Source organism: Phragmites australis, chromosome 6 (genome assembly GCF_958298935.1).
Source record: "Phragmites australis chromosome 6, lpPhrAust1.1, whole genome shotgun sequence".
NCBI lineage: Eukaryota > Viridiplantae > Streptophyta > Magnoliopsida > Poales > Poaceae > Phragmites > Phragmites australis.
Window position 1 is genome coordinate 1,047,605 of NC_084926.1, and position 19,113 is coordinate 1,066,717.

Below are 19,113 nucleotides of genomic sequence, written 5' to 3' on the forward strand. Positions count from 1 at the left end.
CTGATAGTAGCCATCAAGCTCCATCGCGGATGTAGTGAACTGAGTGGTTCGCCATAGTGGCTCGTGGTCGTTATGCATCTTGTAGTCATGGTCACGTGAGCCCCAGGTGAGCACATGTTTGTCTTGAGGAGTGGTCGTCGACGCGGCCCGCTTTCGTGGTCAATTCAGGAAACCGCATCCCGAGAGGAGGTTAACCGCCTGGAGAGAGAGAACAGAGAGAACGTGGGGGGGGGGGGGGAGAAACAAACTAATGTCGAACCCAAGGGAATTTCGATTTCCCAAGCACGACCTCTCAAAATTCGAAAGGATTGGTCCCCACGATAGTTGAGATACCACGATGACCCTTTAAATTGAAGCATTGATGTTCCCTACAAAACTTTTCATCATCTCCCTTAGCATTCAAGCTTCTGCGTCCAGAGCCCTTCATCTCTATGTTTGTTCTTGCCATCGAAGCATCTTTCTCCGTCACCCGATGGCGCGCTCATACAGTGAGCCCTCCTTCCCTAAATCCAAGTATGATGCGGTGAGACTGGAGCAAATACATGATGCCGACCAACTTACCCGTTGCCTGTCTTCTGGGTACTACTCCGGGGAGAGTGTGCCTGCTCCCCGCTAGGTGAGATTATGATGTTCATTTCCTTCGTCTTGGCTGACCTTGTGCCGCCCTTCTATGAGTTTTTTTTATCACTATCATATCCTTTTATGACATCTATCACATCTATCTTAATTCCAACTCTATTCTCATGCAGAGCATATTTGCTCATTTGTGTGAGAATTTTGTCAGGTCGAACCATGTCTGTACCTCCTCTGGCTTTTCTACACATGTCGGTCGGTGACCGGACCTACCACCGGAAGTTGCAGGTTCTGTCTCGATATAACGCCGTGGACTCCTACGTCAAGGTGGGCCTCGAGTTGTCGCGATCGGGCTAGAGAGAGTAGTGGTTCTACCTCGTGGCAGATGACTCCTTGAATAACCTCCGCATAGGAGTCCGTAATGCCATCACAGAGACGGAACCCACAGTTTCTGGTGGTAGGTCCGGTCACCAGCCGGCATGTGCAAAAGAACCGAAAGAGGTGAAGAATATTTTTTATTAAAAACTAGTCCATGTGAAACATAAGATCAAATAATGATCAATTTCAGATATATTATTAAAAATTAATTGATTTTAGATATATAATTTGGGACGTGACTCAATTGGAAAGGTATTTTGTAATGTATATACAGTCGTTTCACTGTTACTTTCATCAGAGCAATGTTACTTTCATCAGAGCAATCAAGTAGTGACGTTTGTGTTGGTTCATCTATCAAATGCAGCGTTCGTTAGTTCCCGTCGCTTTGTGCGTGTAGTATGTGCCAGGCCTAATGTGTGAAAGGCAGCTAGGGCCTGGAGGTAATGCGCTCTAGCCGATATATATTATTGGCAAAAATATAAAAATAGATAATAAATGTAATTATATTTACTAAAATAAATAATATATTAATATATTTATAAATCTAGTACCGGTATTCGGGACCTCAAACACCGAAAAATCGATTCCGATAATTAAGATACCAAAAACTCCTGTATTCCGCACTTGAGGTGCCGAATACGGCATTGTTCACCGTATTCAGCACCTCATGTGCCAAATAAAAGTCGGCCCTACTTCGTCTCATCACGTCGCGTCTTGTCATGTGTCATTTCGGGGCTGAATAAAATACAGTAACGTAACTTTGTTTCATTAGGACACAAGCGAATAAATAGAGAAACGAACTTGATACGTGAATATGTGTCATTTCGTGTCATCTTTCTGCATAAAGTGCAGTACCTACTGGTAATAGTAGTGATGAATAAAGTGCAGTAGCACATTTTAGTTTTATCAGGGCAGGAGCGAATAAATAAATAAAAAATGAAATAGATGAGTGAGTATGTGTAAACTTATTTCAATGTAATTTTATTGATATTTTATCATTTATTTAATGTATTTATGTAGGTAACTTTTTAGAAAAGTAACGTCGGGAGGATACAGAATCTAATTTGTAGAACAATAATAGTTGTGAAGTATGATTATCATATAACCCGATATAGATGTTACATACGCTGATAAAAATTATATGGGTTATGAGGTTTTTCGTTGTTGCACGAATGAATCATAACTATAAAGAGATGACGACAACAAACGTTGGTATGTACGGTACGTCTAAAGACTAACTTAATAGCGTGCTGCTACTAAATCAAACATGGCTTAGAGAATGAAAATAGATCGGATTATAATAGATGCTCTCTACTGAGTATATCTAGGATATTTGCTTTTTAGCAGGGTATCGTGGCCCTCCGCTTTAGCGTGATAGGCTCTCTTCCGCTTATTTTCCCTCTTTGCTTTGCGTGCCTTAGTTGCGGCGTGCTCCTTCGCTACTTTTCTCATACACTCCTCCTCGTGACGCTTAAGCCATAATTTCTCCTATTATTGCTCGTACTCCAGGCGTTCATACGTTTCTCTCCTCCACCGCATGCTCATACTGATCCACTACTTTTGGTATGCATTTTGCTCCATATCCAGTCATTCTATGAAGTCACTGGTAGATGGAGGAGACTGGATAAATAAAATAAGAAGTTAAATTAGTAAGACAATGCATAAAATCGTACAAAAAGTTCGAGTATCAACAGGTGGTGCGAGTACCTCCCCCACAAGAGGAATGACGACATCCACCGTGGTTGACTCTGTCTACCTCTATAGGTGCTCGGAATTCACGAATGTCCAGTCCCGTATGCCTCCACCCCCTTATGTGCTCCTCCTGTATGTGATAGAAACAGTTATAATTTATTAATATGGATCACCAAATGTATTAATGCTACCTACAATAACATACTTACTCGTGTGTCCGATCGATGTCTCGTGGGGGAGGTACTGGCACCATCTGTTGGTACCGAACTACCTCTATACACGCTCAGGAGAATATGCTTCCACGTTGTTCATACACAATAAGAAACATCTGGTTATTCATAAGTCTGAGTCACGCCAATAATATGATGCAATGAGCCATCTAGTCGTAATTTTGGCCACTCGTGCCATGCGGTATGGATCTCACTCCATAAGATCAGCGCTAAGGACATCCAAATTATTGATCACCCGAGAGTAGCTACCATGATCTTGCTGCTAACTCCATCTTAATCTGGCATGCATCCACCGATATCCTATCGTAGGCCTTATGTTATCTGCAATGTCATCGAAGATGGGGGACTGGATAGTAGCTCTTGAGCATCCAAAGCTGACAAACAAGAATGTACTCTCACCTCCATAACTGTAAGAGGTGTAGACAGTCTGTAATTGATCCTTTATTCTTTAATCACTAGGTTGTATTACACAATCTTCTGTACGTGACAACCAGCATAGCAGATTTCGAACTATAAGTTGTCAGCTTATAAAGATGTGACGCGAGCTGACTCGCTAACTATACAATATGAGGGATAACATAATCGTCTACCATGTTGTAGAATATGATGCCTCTAAGCAGGACGTACAAGTACACCTCATAGTACTGTAAAATTGTAGCTTTATCCGTATCCGGTGGGTATGGACCGAATTGTGACAACCCATGAATCTATGACATGAGAGGCCAACATTCTTCTTATTATATTACACATCAAACCTACAAGATGCAGATGGTCAATAAAGCTTAAATAACACTACAATATTTGAAATGTATTACATAACAAATAATTATCTGTTCTCAACGTAACTCTTTCATTAGTCCTTTACTGATCGCGAAACTATTAACGGGATGTTTCTGATTGACAGTCCGGTTAGTATGAGTACGTCCCTCAATATTACAGCTATCTTGGAAAACAAAATGGAACATGCACATCTCAAAATACCATCGATATATGAGACCCTTCCCTACTCGAAGTCTTCACGAAAGGATATATATGAGAGAGTTTCTCACGGGCATAAAAACCTCTCCTATCACCCCGCGCCGGGCCCCGACGGAAAGATGGTGACCGCGACAGAAGCTTTTGGAATGGTCTTAAAATGACAACTCTAGTATTTAGCGTTCTGAGAGAACTGACCACAACAACTAGCTCCGTCAGAATTTAAAATGAACCGACGGGCAATAGCTAGCACACCTCGAAAAAGATTACAGTCGATCTATATAAAGGGGGGTGGGGGGTGTTTTTTTCATGATTGTAGTGGTTGAGGGCAACTAACTTTGAATCCGGATCTGAGTATAAGGGAGTGTGTGTCTATATATATATATGTATATGTATATATGTATATGTAGGACAAGTATAATATGTAGCTAGCTATAATATAGGTTATTCTGTAGCCAGGGCACGTGAGGCGTTCCGCACCATTGTCCATGGCGCGGACCCCAGCAATGGTGCGCCCTGGGCTCAAAACTGGAGGGAGGGCGGGTCCGCGCCATGGACAATGGCGTGGGTGTTGGCCGTGTTCGCGCTACAATATCCGCGCCATTGTCCATGGCGCGGACCCCAAAGGCTCGGCACTGGAGGTGATGGGAGGGGTTCGCGCCATGGACAATGGCGCGGGTGTTAGCCGTGTTCGCGCTACAATATCCACGCCATTGTCCATGGCGCGGACCCCAAAGGCTCGGTACTGGAGGTGAAGCCAGGGGTCCGCGCCATGGACAATGGCGCGGGTGTTGACCGTGTTCGCGCTACAATATTCGCGCCATTGTCCATGGCGCGGACCCCATGACTCATTCGGGTTGGGTCGGGTCATTCGGGTTGGGTCGGATGTGTGAGTCGAGTCCGGCCATAGAATAAGATATTCTATAGCTAGTTATATATAAATACATCTACGTATATGTATATATATATATGTATATATATGTATATATATATGCGCGCGCGCGCCCCCGTACGAGAAGCTTAAAGTCGTTCAGCGTGGGATATAAAGCTCATTATTTGACTTATATTCGCTTCAAAATGCGAAAAGAAGGCGTACGTCTCTTGGTGCAATGTATTATGTATAGAACAAAGAGTCTCAAACGCATTCTCTTTCTCTTATTTCTGCTAGGCGTAGACGACGTATTGCCTACAAATGCCTTGTTTCTTCTTGCACGACTTCAATTTGCCTCTCCTGAGAAATGAAAATGACTCGATCGAGGAACAAGAAAAGGTTCCATGCATACATATATACCTACATTAACTAGACATATACGAACTATATAGTATCGTATATGTGGGGACGTAGACGACCGAACGAACACTGAAAAATACAAGCCTTATCACTTACCACCGGTGCCTCCGATCCGTCTATGCTTGTGGACGATGGATGGAGCTTGCACTCTGCCGTTGAGACATGCACGTCAAACCGTATGTACGTCGCCGAGCTAGGGCGGCACAATCGCGTTACACCCCCGGACATTGCGGGCGCACATCGCCATTTTGTCACGGTGCAATGCAAATTGCAATTGCGACGGCACGACGGCCCCGGCTTGCGTGGAAGACCCATCGTACCTTACGTACCGACGTACAGCCACTCGCTTATATATATTCACATACTATACACAATGCTTGCAATTAACATTGATATATACGATCCACATGGACAGATACTTTACATTCCTTTTGTTTGACTTTATTAATATATCATCTTTATCAATCATTTCATACTTCGTTTGAACTTCATATATACTGTTAGAATCACCCTCGACTCCGTCCGACCTCCTTGATCGTCCGGTACCAAGCACCTGCTTGACCTCAATCATCATATCGTTGACTGTCAAGTTACATCCATCACATGCATACTATGAAATAAACAAACATATTTCTCTCACTCCAAAACCATCTACAGGTTAGCACAAAACAAAAATCCTCAAATGAAAACATATCATGCAGAAATTATGAACATCGAATGCTCCGGTGTGTTCACCCTCTGAACACCGAACCATCCGGTGAGTGTAGCAATTTCTTCGCACTGAAAATTTGCTCTCTACAAGAATTAGTCCAGTGATATACTTCAGTATGCACAATGTCCACCACCAGACAATCATGTGCACAAAAGTCTTCCATGCACTGAAAAATTGCTCTCTGCAAGAAAAGGTCCACGCGTAGGCTTCCGGTGTTAACCCTTCGATCATCGGAACATTCGGTGAGCTCAACTTGACCTGATCAGCGATTGACAACCTCTCTACAAGAATTAGTTCGACACTTTTCTAAACCCATCGCCGGATCATCCAGTGATCTCTTCAAATTTGACGTAAAAATTTCTTCTCTGCAGGAAATGCTCCTGTGAGCACAATAGCCCTACACCGGACTATCTGGTATATTGATCAAATTTTTCATTAGAGACAAAATGCTCCAACGTTAGCTTCATCACAACAACGGACCATCCGATGCTTTAACTCCACTTTGGCTTCTTCAAAAAATGCTCCGTATCTATTCCTTCAAAACACCGGACTATCCGGTGAAGATAAATTTTCTCACATCGGATTATCCGTTGATCGCTCTTTTACTAGGCTCACGCTAACTCCATTGTACTCTCTAATAGTGGTTAGCCATAAGCAAAATTATACATAAACACACTCATACCAACTGTCGGATGGTGAACTCCTATCACAGGGATTCGGAGGGACCCCTTTTTGAGATTCGGCCGGGGGATGATTCTGAATATGTTTGCGGGGGAAATAAATGGGTGTAAATGCGATGTTAGGTGGGATGAAATGATCTAATGCAGAATAAAGTAAATACACTAGAGGGATTTTTAGACAGGTTCGGACCGCACTAAACATAATACCTTACTCCTGTGTGGATGCTATAAATGCCCTGAGAATGTCTCTCAGGAATGTTGCTGGTTACAAGAATGTTTGTCTATCCTAGAGCTTTGGGCTCCTTATTCTTCGGTGGTCTCAGCTTATGTGCTTGTACTGAGTGTTCTTCTGTCTTCGGTCTTCGTTCCCGTCCGATAGAGAGAGTTAGAGAACTAGATCTGTCTGGATTCGACCTCTCTCTCTGTGTCCACCGGCTCCTCTTTAAATACCCGTCGGCGGTAGTGTGCCCCGAAAGGGAGGGCACGAGTTCCAAGGCGCCATAAATGAAAAAGCAGTCATTATGGGCTGCTGCGCGAAGTGACGGCGGGGTTGAAAACGCGCGCCCCGCCCGGTCTCGATCGTCATGATGGCGTTGGCAACAAGTGCCGCGGAGAGGGCCCACCGGGTAGCCACAGAGCAGCCCGGCGTGCCCGTCCGGTCTTGTTCGCTTGACACAGCAAGGCGGCAGGCTGGGCGCCTTGGGCCTTGTGATGCTATCCCGAGGCGCGTCGGATGACGCGGGATGTGACCCGCGCATTAAATGTCCCCACGCTCTTCTGCCAGGATGTGGCAGGGACTGACACCGAGCGTGACAGGAGCAGTTGGAAGTGACAGGCCACGCGCCCTCTTAAATGCGACATCGGGCCTTTCACTGGCTGACACCTCACCGCTGGACCCCTGTGGGGGCCACCGACGAAGGACTTCTTGAGCCGTCGGGGAACCGAATGCTCGGGGGTCACTGTTCACATCCCCGAGCACTCTCTCCCGGAAACGCCCTCCCTTGGTCCTCGGGGGCTACTGTTCACGGCCCCGAGCACTCTCTCCCGGAATTAACTGTTCAGATCCTCGGGGAACCGAGTGCTCGGGGGCCGCTGCTTGCAGCCCCGGGCACTCTCTCCCGAAACTAGCTTCCTTGGGTCCTCGGGGTACTCAGGTGCTCGGGGGCTACTGTTCATGATCCCGGGCACTCTATTCCCATCACTTGGTCTTCGCAGATCATCGGGGAACTCGGGTACTCGGGGACCACCGTTCATGACCCCGAGCGTGCTCTCCCGGGACTTAGTCGTCTCGCACTTCGAGGAGATCATCCCCGCGGGAGGTCGCCACGTGGCAACCTGCTGGTCTGACCTCGAGATTCGGGGACTCCTGTTTCCTGATTCACCGACAACAACCAAGATCAACTCAAATTAATCGTTATCAACAACTCATCACAAACAAATCAAATCACATATCTACTCGGTTTCTCAACCTCAAACTGATACAGCTTATGAACCGACAAAAATAAAAATATCTAAGTCGGTTTTTGAAACTATCTAGGATCAATATTTTGGAACCAATTGGGATTTTTTATTTTAAGTAGTGTACCGTACCTGACCCTAATCGCAACTTTTGGAATGTCACGTGGTAGGCTAGCTAGTGCATGCATGGTCGCTGCTCATTGATCCGTTGAGACGTTGGCATCGACTACCACATCAATCGATGACTGTACTAATCGGACAGGACAGCACAGAGCAGAGGCACACAAATATGATCGGATCATCTGCCGTTACTGTATAAAAACCAGTGGCGGATCAGGATTTTAGATAAGGATTGTCCAATTTAATATAAATTTTTACAAAACTGAAGTTTATATTATTATTGAGGTTTATTATTGTGGACCTCTTGCATGAATAGACCATACTGATTTTTGAGAGAGGAAGAGAGAGGTGTTTACAGAAACAGCAAGATGAGTTCTTGTGCTGCAACAAGCCAACAAATACTACTCTTCATTGCCAGACTCTCTCTCCTTGCATTTTCTGTGTGGAAATTTTAGGTGATCTATGAACCATCTGTGCCACCCACCGGATACGTCCCTAATAAAAACTAACATGTGGATCCGGGTCTAATATCATTAATCTCGGTGTCGTAACTGCAGAAGATATGTGTCTCACAAATATACGTAGCACTCTCGCCTTGGTACTGTGGTACATCACATGCATGCATGTCTCCACGGCACTGCACGGCACGGGGTCATCGTATATGTGTAGGATCTAACGGCCAGGATCTTACTCGTTCGTCCCGACATGCAGCGGCCGCCATCGATGGATGGGCTCGTCGGTTCCCTGTTCAGTTCGGAGTGCGCGGTGGTTGGGTGGTACAGAACGGGACAGCTTGCGCCGTGTGATGCTTCCTTCTCAACGATCGAGCACCGTAGACTACGTTAGTCTTGTATATAGCTAGTATTTGTATACGGCATGGGCTACCAAGTAAGCTTGTTTGCTGTAATACCAGACGAATACATTGCACGCTTTTTAAATGCTTGCTTTTAGAAAGTAATTAGACCATCTCTAGTAACTATCTTAAATTTTCATCCTAAAAACACTATTACAGCGTCTCTTATTTTTTTTCATCTCCAACAGCTATCCTATTTACTACCTTCTACTACTTTTTTCCTCCCTTCGAACCCACTGTCAGCCCTATAAATAGTACTGTAGCACCAGATAGAGGATCTGCTAGAGACCAATTTCCAATACCTCGGTACTTTACGGTGTACTGTAGCTCTGGACGCCTCCGCTGCTGGAGATGCTCTTATACTACTCCACAACCACAAAGCGAGCTACCTAGTACTGATACTACGTTTCAGCATTTTTGTTCATATTTTCTTGCTCTCTCTCCTTTTTTTTTCCTTCAGAAAGTCGATCGGTTCAATCGTCTGTATGGGAGTAGGGGGGGCCTTATAAATAAGTAGTTAGTAGGACATCACATTCTCTTGTAGTTCGTTGGATGCAGTTCGAGTAAACAAATACGTACACATGCTAATTACTTTCGAAGTGCCTTAATTCGTTAAAGAGCTGCAATAAGATCAAAGAAATGTTCTAGCTCGATCAAGTGCTCTTCATTATTCAAGAATGCACCAAGTAATAATTTGATTGAGGTTAAATACTTTTTTTCAGTCGTTTTGATCGGCCTCTTTCAATCGGCCACTTGAATTCTGAGGTTGAATGGAGAGATATTCAACTTGTAGAAGATCACAGCTAGCACGGTGTAATCGATTGTTGCAGTTGCACAGTTTACATCAGTAGTTATCAAACATATTTTGTTTGGGAGTGCAAAGCCAGATCGAGCCATGAGTCTAGCTACATTCCGATGCTCTTTTATCTTGTTTTATTGCGGCGATGGCTTAACAACTTGCATATATTGTCTTCTTCTTAGTAACAAGAAACTCCAGCCCTATTCACCCTTAGTTTAATTTGATGGGTACGTAGCTCTTTTTTTAAAAATAAAAAATAAAAGCTTTATTAACTTCCATTCTCGTTGTATGTACCTCTTACCTTTTACTTTAAAGAAAATGTGACAGGAAGAGTATCATTGCACAGAAAAAGACCTTAGTCCCCCAGAAATTCCTCTGTACTAGAAAATGTCATATCGTGCCTACATATATATGAACCAATGTGACCACGATTAGGACATTGAACGAATGATAGCATCCGATGAGGCGATGAGCTGTGTTACTTGAGTGACGTGTGCGTGTGTCATGTCATCTTCCATTTGTCTATGCTCCAGTCAGTCTAAGATTATTCTCTCTCTACTTTTAGCTCAAAGTCGCAATATTGATTACAAATGGAAGAAGATCATATAAAGTAATTGCACGGTGTGACGTCATAGCTAGCACGCTCATATGTCAGCTACTACATCACCTGGTGCAATTAAATCAGAGCAGTCGCTTCCATTGCAAATGATACATGCACAAGTAGGTGATGACATGATAGATGTAGTGCTTGTGTTTTCCATTGACACGCAGTGTACCTTTAGAATTCAGCACAAGTTAGGGCAAAAAATGGTCGCGAGACATGTACAGTTTTCATCAGCAGTGGTGTTGCGTTTCATAGAAAATTTCAGCCGAATCAAACGTGTCAAGTTCCGTTCCAATGGCCACTGGGGAAACAAGCTGAAAAGACCAGCGGCTGCCTCACCATCTGATCGGAATCTAAATGATCGGTTCCGTTTCTCCACCGAGTGCTGTATGCTGGACAGGGCAGTGCTGACGCTGGAGAAAATTCTTCTTCAGAGTTGAGACTTGAGACAGAAAGACACCTACGCCCCTACGCCGTTCGAAAGTTCACATCAACGGTAGTTTCACCGTCTTTCGGTTGTATGGCTGTACATGTGCATGCCAAGTGAAAGTCAAAAACAGACACTTCCTCCTATTATAAATATATATCATTTTAAATAAGATATAGTTTTTAATACATAGTTTCAATCACTATTTTATGTTAAAATATATTTATAAAACCTATTGAATTTATGATATTATAAAAGAAAATTTCAAGACAAATCTACATATATGATTTTAATGTTTCTAAACTAAAAACTCCTTCTGGTCATAAATATTTATTGTTTTGATCAAGATCTAGTCAAACTTTTAAAACTTTGATTATCAATAGGTTTTAGAATATTTAGTTTGGAAACATAAAAAATTATATATGTAGATTTATCTTAAAAAATACTTTCATAGTATTATATTTTTATTATATATTCTAATTATATTTAGAAAATAAATAGTCAAAGTTACACATCGAATACCGCAAAAAATCAAAAGCGACAATTATTTATAATCGGATGGAGTATTTTGAAATGTATTATTAGTCAAAAATTTAAAAGTTTGACCGAGTATGCTGCATTGATTAATGCTTCTTAACCGATCGAGCAGACGGAGTATAATACGGGTGGTGAGTGGTAGAATACAGGTGAATAATACTGCTGGTTTCTGGTAGTGTCTGTACCAGTATACAAATATCGCCTTGGCTCTGTACGTGTCTGTGTGTACCGAAGTAAACTAATGATCCAACAGCTCGTCGGTTCGATGTCAGCACGAGTCATGACTTGGCTTGGGAGCAGTTGGGTTTGTGAGTGAAACTAGTCCGAAGCACAAGCTGCACAGCTTTTAAGAAATAAATAAGAAAAATTGATCCAAGCCGTGTCATCGTCAAAGGTTGCAATCGCAAAGGAAGGAGAGTACACATTGTGCTTGATTAAAATCAGTAAACTGACATAAAAAAGAGTTTTTTTTTAAACCATGAAGGCTTTGCTCTACCTTTGGAAAAGGTCCCCCATGTCACTTTGGTCGGTCTAAAACGAGATAACGGGCCCATGAGAGGCAGATTGTGATCCAAGGATTTGAGCCCAAAATTCTGGGCTCAAATGTTTACGTGTTAGACCAACCGAGCCCAACGCTGCGCCACAAACAACAGAAAAAAAGGAGGAGACCAGCCCGTTCATGCAGACTAATAAAAAAAACATGACGTCCTTAAAAAAGAAAAAGTCCATATTGTCCCTCTCAACTATTATCCGAATCAGTTTTCTCTGAATTGTTAAACTAGATATCTCACCTCCTCTAACTATTCAAACCAGTATAATTTAACTTTTTAACTGATTTTGATGATAGTTTCGTCCTAGGTGACACTGACTTTACGGTGGGACCCACATGTTAGATGACATCTTATCATCTTGTTCCTCCCTCTTCTCTCTCAGAGAGAGGAGACGCCTCGTCCCCAGCCTCCTCGCCACCGGTGCTAACCCCACCCTCCTCGACCATCTCAGCCGGCTTAGGTGCAAGTTCCTGGTGCTCTCGGGCAGGCATAGTGTCAGCACACTGGGCTGTGGCCACGCGCCTGCGACGCCGCTATCCTATGAGCGTGCGGTGCGCGTCGGCTATCTCGAAGCGGTTACGCCCCAGGGATAGGAGCTCGGTCCGGGAGGAGGTGAGGTCGCCACAGCTGAATGGGCAAGAGGACGACGAGAAGGAGGAGGTCGCTTCATCGATGGAGCAGGACTTGCTGCAGCTAGGGATGTAGTCACTGAGCCTGAGCGCTGCAATCACCGCAACATCCCCTCCCTCAGTGTCCTCGCTCCCAAACATGTGCTCGACCATAAACGCCAACCAGTACGCTCACAGGCGAGCGAGAGAATGTCGGGCGGGGGTGGTCGGAGGTAGAAGAAGATGATGGAAGACCGACAATGCTTGGGCTCAGCCAGGCAAACTACGGTGACTCGGGCTCTAATATTTTGCATAGAGAGAGGGAAAGGAGATGAACGGCTCTGATCGGGCTCTAGGGCTCCAGAACACGACGAGCGGTGGTGTCGTGGGTGTTTGGCCGTCGGAGAGGCGAGAGAAGATCGGGGCAATTGGGTCAATTGAGCTTGGTCGAAGCTAGAGGATAGGACAACACTGGTCTCGTGCTTGGATTAGGTCTGGAGGCTACCCATCGGTCTGGTGACGAAACTCTGTGGTCTAAATAGGCACAACGCCAGGGCATCTCAGCGCATAAGGGTTCAAATTGGGGGTTGCTAGGTGACATTGATGCCCTAGATGGTGCAGAGGGGGGGTGGAACGAGATCTTACCATCGGCGAGAAATTGGAGAAGGCGCGGAGGCGACCCAGATTTGGTGTTTTGGGCTCGGCGCTAATCGAGGTTGAGGAGTAGCAAAATGGAACCAGGAGAGTGCGCGCGGTCACGGTGGTGTGCTCGGATCAAGAAATAGAGCTTTGAGGGGTAGTGTCGGATGTTACCGAAGCTCAGGAAGAAAGAGGGAGTGGCAGCGGAGGGAGCAAGGGTGGACGTGTGATCGTAAGCGAGGACACGTGGTCAGGAGGGTGGTCAGGAGCGTGCCATTTGACAGAAATGTGACTACTACTCTTTCCCTAAAAATATAGTCAAAAAGCATGGCCTGTGACCAGTGACTACTACTCTGATCCTCATATTTCCATCTCCAAAACAATCTTGAGGGCGCTAAACTGATTTGAAAGTCGATCCACGCCGTCGGGTATCTTCTTGGATCTTTATCATGCCATCTACAACGATCTAGAGAGTATGACTTCACCAAATTCAGGTTTTTATCCTTAACTCCACACAATTATGCATTGTGTTCATGAGATTAAATAAGATCCACGCTATTCAGATGAGTTTTACTCTAACACCAGGCCGGCCACCCTCACCGACAGTTTGGCCTCGCCCACAGCTGCTGGCACGGTGTACGTGCTTGTACAGTGTGTGCTGCCTGCGTACCGTGAGCCGAAAGTCACTGGTCGGCCATTCGAGTGGAGCACGGCTGCACGGGAGCAGCCGTGTCCCCGGAGAATTACTCAACCAAGCAAGAATTCGCCGCCGGAGACCAGACCAGCGCGCACGTTGCCGCGCTGTACCACGGGCCATAAATAGCCGGTGAAACGGGTCGCATTTCGCATAGCCTCCTTCCTTCCACGCACGCACGCATTTCCCCAACTAGGGCCACCTTCAGTTGCTTTAGACCAACGCAAACGGCCTTCCTTCTAGATCGTTATATAATGAAAGGTGCGATTGTTTTGCATGAAATCTTTGATGAGATGTATAAGAAAAGGTTAGATGGAGTAATTGTTAAACTAGATTTTAAAAGACTTACGATAAAGTAAAATGATGTTTTTACAACAGACCTTACGTACTAAGGGCTTCTCTTCTGAATAGTGCGAGTGGATAGATAAGGTGGTTCATGAAGGGAGTATAGAGGTGAAAGTCAACGATGATATAGATCATTTTTTTCAGACCATAAAGGTTTAAGACATGCATCTGTTATTACTGCTGCTTGGAGGTTATGGTAGAAGAAGGTTCCATCTCTCTACTGACGACTGACTCCCTTGCACGAGATCACAAAGACGTGCAAGCGAAACGCAGATTTTAACTGATTCGAACCTGATGTTAAGGTGACCATATCAGGATCATAGCAAACTTGGTATATGGCTTGAATTGATTGATTTGTGTGTGCTACAACTTCACAACCTGGATTCCAGGTTGCGCATGCATATACATACAGCTGCATGCATGGACCGACGTCTTTAATTTCCGGAGGCATTGTTTGATACTATTGGTTCGACCCACGTAACTGATCGATCGTACTGCTTAGCTGCTGCTTCTGCTTCTCCTGTTGAAAGCCCACATCTGGCAGGGAAGCCAAGAGTTTTAGAACATAATTAGCAACACTGCAAATGATTTTTGTTGATAATTTGTTCCTGACAACGTGTCTGAAAATGATGTGGTTACTTTCGTGGATCAGAGATAGAATATGAAACGAGGCACACGCGATGTATATAGATTTGTGTCTTCGGTTGAAGTAATATACTACATCCTGTATGTATAATTATGTATATGTATTCATCCGAGTACAAATAATATAACTAAACTATTATAAAAAGTAGATTGGATCTAATCTAAATTAAGACTAAAGTCGTTAAGTTCCTCTTGCGTCAAGGTCCTGATGCTTGTCTCGAGTAACCAAAAAAATAGCATCTCCTGGGGATCTGGGTTCCCGCCTTACATAGGGGTGATGTACCACCTTCTATCCATCCGTAATCAATAGAGAGTTCTTCTTGTTGCACAATCAAATAAATTTATTATGGACACTAGTCTTCTTGAGTTTGGTAAGCAATCGATGACTTCTTAGTATATGCCTTCTTAGTATACGTCTTCTAGATTTCGGAGTATCAAATAACGCAGATACGGTTCCGTAATATCTGAAGTTATTAAGTATGCACACGGTATACCTTATCCGTATATAATATACTCTTTATACATATATACCCTATAGTTAGATATTCCACAATAGCTCCCTAACTCTACTCAGCAGGGAGATTTTCTGCAACGCTTACACGAGTACCACCAAGTCCAATCCAGGTCAAGTAAGGTAAATCAAACTTACAGTCGAAAGAAACGAATAGAAGAGGCTCTCTTCCGAGTATCAAGTGGAAACACTTTTAGGTCGAACACCCTGTTGTTATCCGTACTTAAGACTCGATAAGGGCCAGTAATATCGACTTCTCGACATCCGTCTCTAAGTAGAGTGTAAAAGACTTTCAAATTTTGAAACAATGGGTATATGCATATTAAATACGATCAGACGGGTGTACAGAGATTCACACGACACCATCATCCTGTCTTTCACACCGATCGAAGTGCCACAATTTTCATCCGAAGCGGAAATGATTTTCAAGTCTCACCTTAAGGAAATACCTATTTAATTATCTAAGGAGAGAGTTTCATTGTCTTATCCTCGTTGCCTCCTATGCAGTTTCGTCCTTCGAACTCATCCATCATTGTCTGCATTCTACTCAAGAACTTCACCAAGTTTGTTCTTCTTCTCTCTGTTCTTTGAGGACTCAGACTTGTCCTTGTCAGATTGAGGATTTTTCGTGCTTACATGGGCTTCTGCTCGCTTTGCACACTTTTTAATCAACCCGAAGAGCTCTTAGACCGTGTGGATCTTCCAAGTAGCCATCTTCCTGAGCATATCTGTGTCCCGAACGTCTCGCTTGAAGGCGATGATGATTGACTCGTCAGAGATGTCTGGGATCGTGTTATGCCTGTCACTGAACTAGTGGATGAAATCTCGGAGTGGCTCATCCTCACCCTGTTTCAGCTGATAGAGATCGTTCTCCATTTCTGAGTGCTCGAATGTGCATTGGAAGTATGAACTGAGCCTTCGACTTGGCCTATGATCTGATTGATTTAGGATGTAGGTTCAACAACCAGGACCTGGTAGGTCCATCGACAGTGGTCAACAGATAATTGGCTATTACTTTGTTGTCGTCGCCGCAACTCAAATAATCGTGGTATAGATCTGTAACCACTCATTGGGTTGATCTTCCTATCATACTTCTGGATCGCAACCTCCATCGAATTATTTAGGAAGAGGTGTTGGAGGATTATCACGCATGTTCCTTCAAGCAGGGGAGTCACGTTGACCATCTCGTCATGGAGATATGTGATCGTGATGATAGCGGTCGTCCTCGCGACGTTTTGCATGGCGGTTGTATAACACTGTATGTAGATCATGTCAATTATGAGGGATACGATTCCTCAGGTCTTACTAGTTCTTGCGCCTATGGATAAGACAATTACAGTTTGGTTCGCAAAGTGGTGCTTGGGTTCAATCACACGAGCTTCCCGTTGGGATCCCTTGACTCAGGGATACTCGCGTTTGTGGATCCTCGAGTCGACGTCTTGCCGCCTGGGGCACTTAGAGTTGCTGGGATTGTTTGCTCGAGCAGCTTGAATTTGGGCCGCATCGAGTAAAGTCCTGACCTGGTTAACCATAGTGGTTAAAGGATTCGCCGGATACAACTCTGCAAGAGATCTCATAATCAGACGGGCTCCTTGGACATTAGCATCTGGAGTGCTAAAAACATCACTGCACAGACTTGGCTGGGGTCGAGATGATGCTGCTCCACGGTTGCTATTCTGGGAGATCTCGTCCCTTGATGCTGGTGGTGGAGGTGTGTCCACCGAAAATTATCGTTGAAGATCAGGAGGTATCTAACCTCCCGCGGTTTGTCGATAGAGAGTTGTGTCAAGGACATGTAAGGCCCCAGTTACATATGTTTCCGGAGGCATATCGCCAACAACACTGGTACCATGAGGAACAGCTACTGCCGTTAGATCCTTCGGGATTTCCGTGCCATTGTTTACCACGGCGTTTGGATCTATCGTCATTGGGTTAGCAGCTGGGGTATTAGCTCATCTAGGCATGAACACGAATCGATCTGTTCGGTTACTCTGGCTGATGATGGAGTCATCGATTTAGTAAATATTTTGATTTGAAACTTGATAATGAAAAAAGAAACACATTTAATGGAACCAATGAGGTGCTGCCAGCTCACCATGAAGGGCTGGCCAGCCGTTTGCTCGCCCCGAACACAGCCGTGATTTGGCTTGGCCAAGAACTGCGCACGGCCAAATTTTTTTGCCACGTCCAAAATTTGGCTCTAAACCAAACTACAACCAAAATGTCTGGGCTGAACCAAAATTTGATCAGATCTCTCGAGGTCACAATCCAAACAGCCCCACAGTGACAATGACCTGCTATGAACCTCTGCTCGCAACAACGTCGTACAAGTATCCATCAAACAAATATGGCTCAATTCAATTCAATTCAATTCAATTGCGCCGAGTAAGAGCGAAGCCTCGAAAAGCATCGCTGTAGTCCAAGCCCCACTCAGTACTTACAAGCGATTGAATGGCTAGAACAACTAAGCCTACCTACAAGACTGCACCATATTCTGGGTATGGACTGGATCACTTGAAATGGAGCTCGTCAGGGAGAGGCCTTCGATCGGTGTCAAAAAAAAAGAAAGAAAGAGAATCCATGCACTTCAAACACATGGAGTGATAATATGCAAAGACTCTTTTTTTCTGAGCAAACCTATACTTCTACCGTTCTACGTAGCTCTCATGTTCTGTATAAGCACACACGGGGAATTGCAGTACTGAACGGTTACTGTTCATCAACTGCACTTGTCACTCCGATTGTGCTACTGTGATACTTGAAATTGAGTTTACGTACGTATCTGTATACTACTTTGGGGTGTACTGAAGAGAGTTTCAATGAGCAGGTGGAAGAGTTTGCGGTGCATTTCTGATCGGCAATCGGTAGAGGTAACTAGTACACTGAGACAACCATAATCACAGCCGTACTTGATGCGGACTGAACCATTTCCAGGAACCGACTGGATGAGAAGTAGAAATTCTGTACTTTACCTGACGTCCTAGATCTTCTTGTGTTACTTGCATTTTCATCCTCCTGTCCAGGGAACATCAGAATTCAATGGCCTCATAGGAAGGTGAGGGCTGTGATCCAGTGTGTTATTACGCCAGGTCATTTGTAATTGTAGGGTAGACCTTTGTCTCCTCGAGTTCCACTTGTCAAAACAGAGAGAAGAAGAGTGACTACACATGTCTGAATGAGAAACTGATTTTAACTGCGCAGAAACTGTCTATAGCTTGGCGCAATGCCTGGATGTTTTTGCACAAAAACTACATACCTTGACACAAAATGTGCTCCAGCGTACGAAAATACAGTGGAAAGTTAAGATGACAGGTAAAGTTGAAACCCTGGTGCCATCTTCAATCTAGATTTATTTACAATAAAGAAGAGGTATGGACGAAGATGCATGATATATGACTGATCATACATTCAGTAATGAATGCAGTGCGGTTGAGGGTTGGGAAGGGTCCCTACTGGCTTGGACACATTCAGCTTTCTTAGATTTCACCAGTTAAATCTGTGATCCATAAGCACTAGCGACAATAATATGACGACTAGTGCAACAGTGTAGGTGGAGTAGGTCTATTGATGGCGCTCGGTTTATACTGGAGTAGAAGCTGAGAAGGATTTCCATCGAGTATTGAACTAGTAAAAATGGCAACTTTTGATCAGTATCCTAAGTACGATCTTGATTGCTGGTGTATGAGATGAAAGCCATTAACAGGATATGTAACACTGTCATTAAACCATATGAACAAAGGTGACAAAAAGTAATGCATCATTTTATCACATTTCTAACATTGTCAAGGACA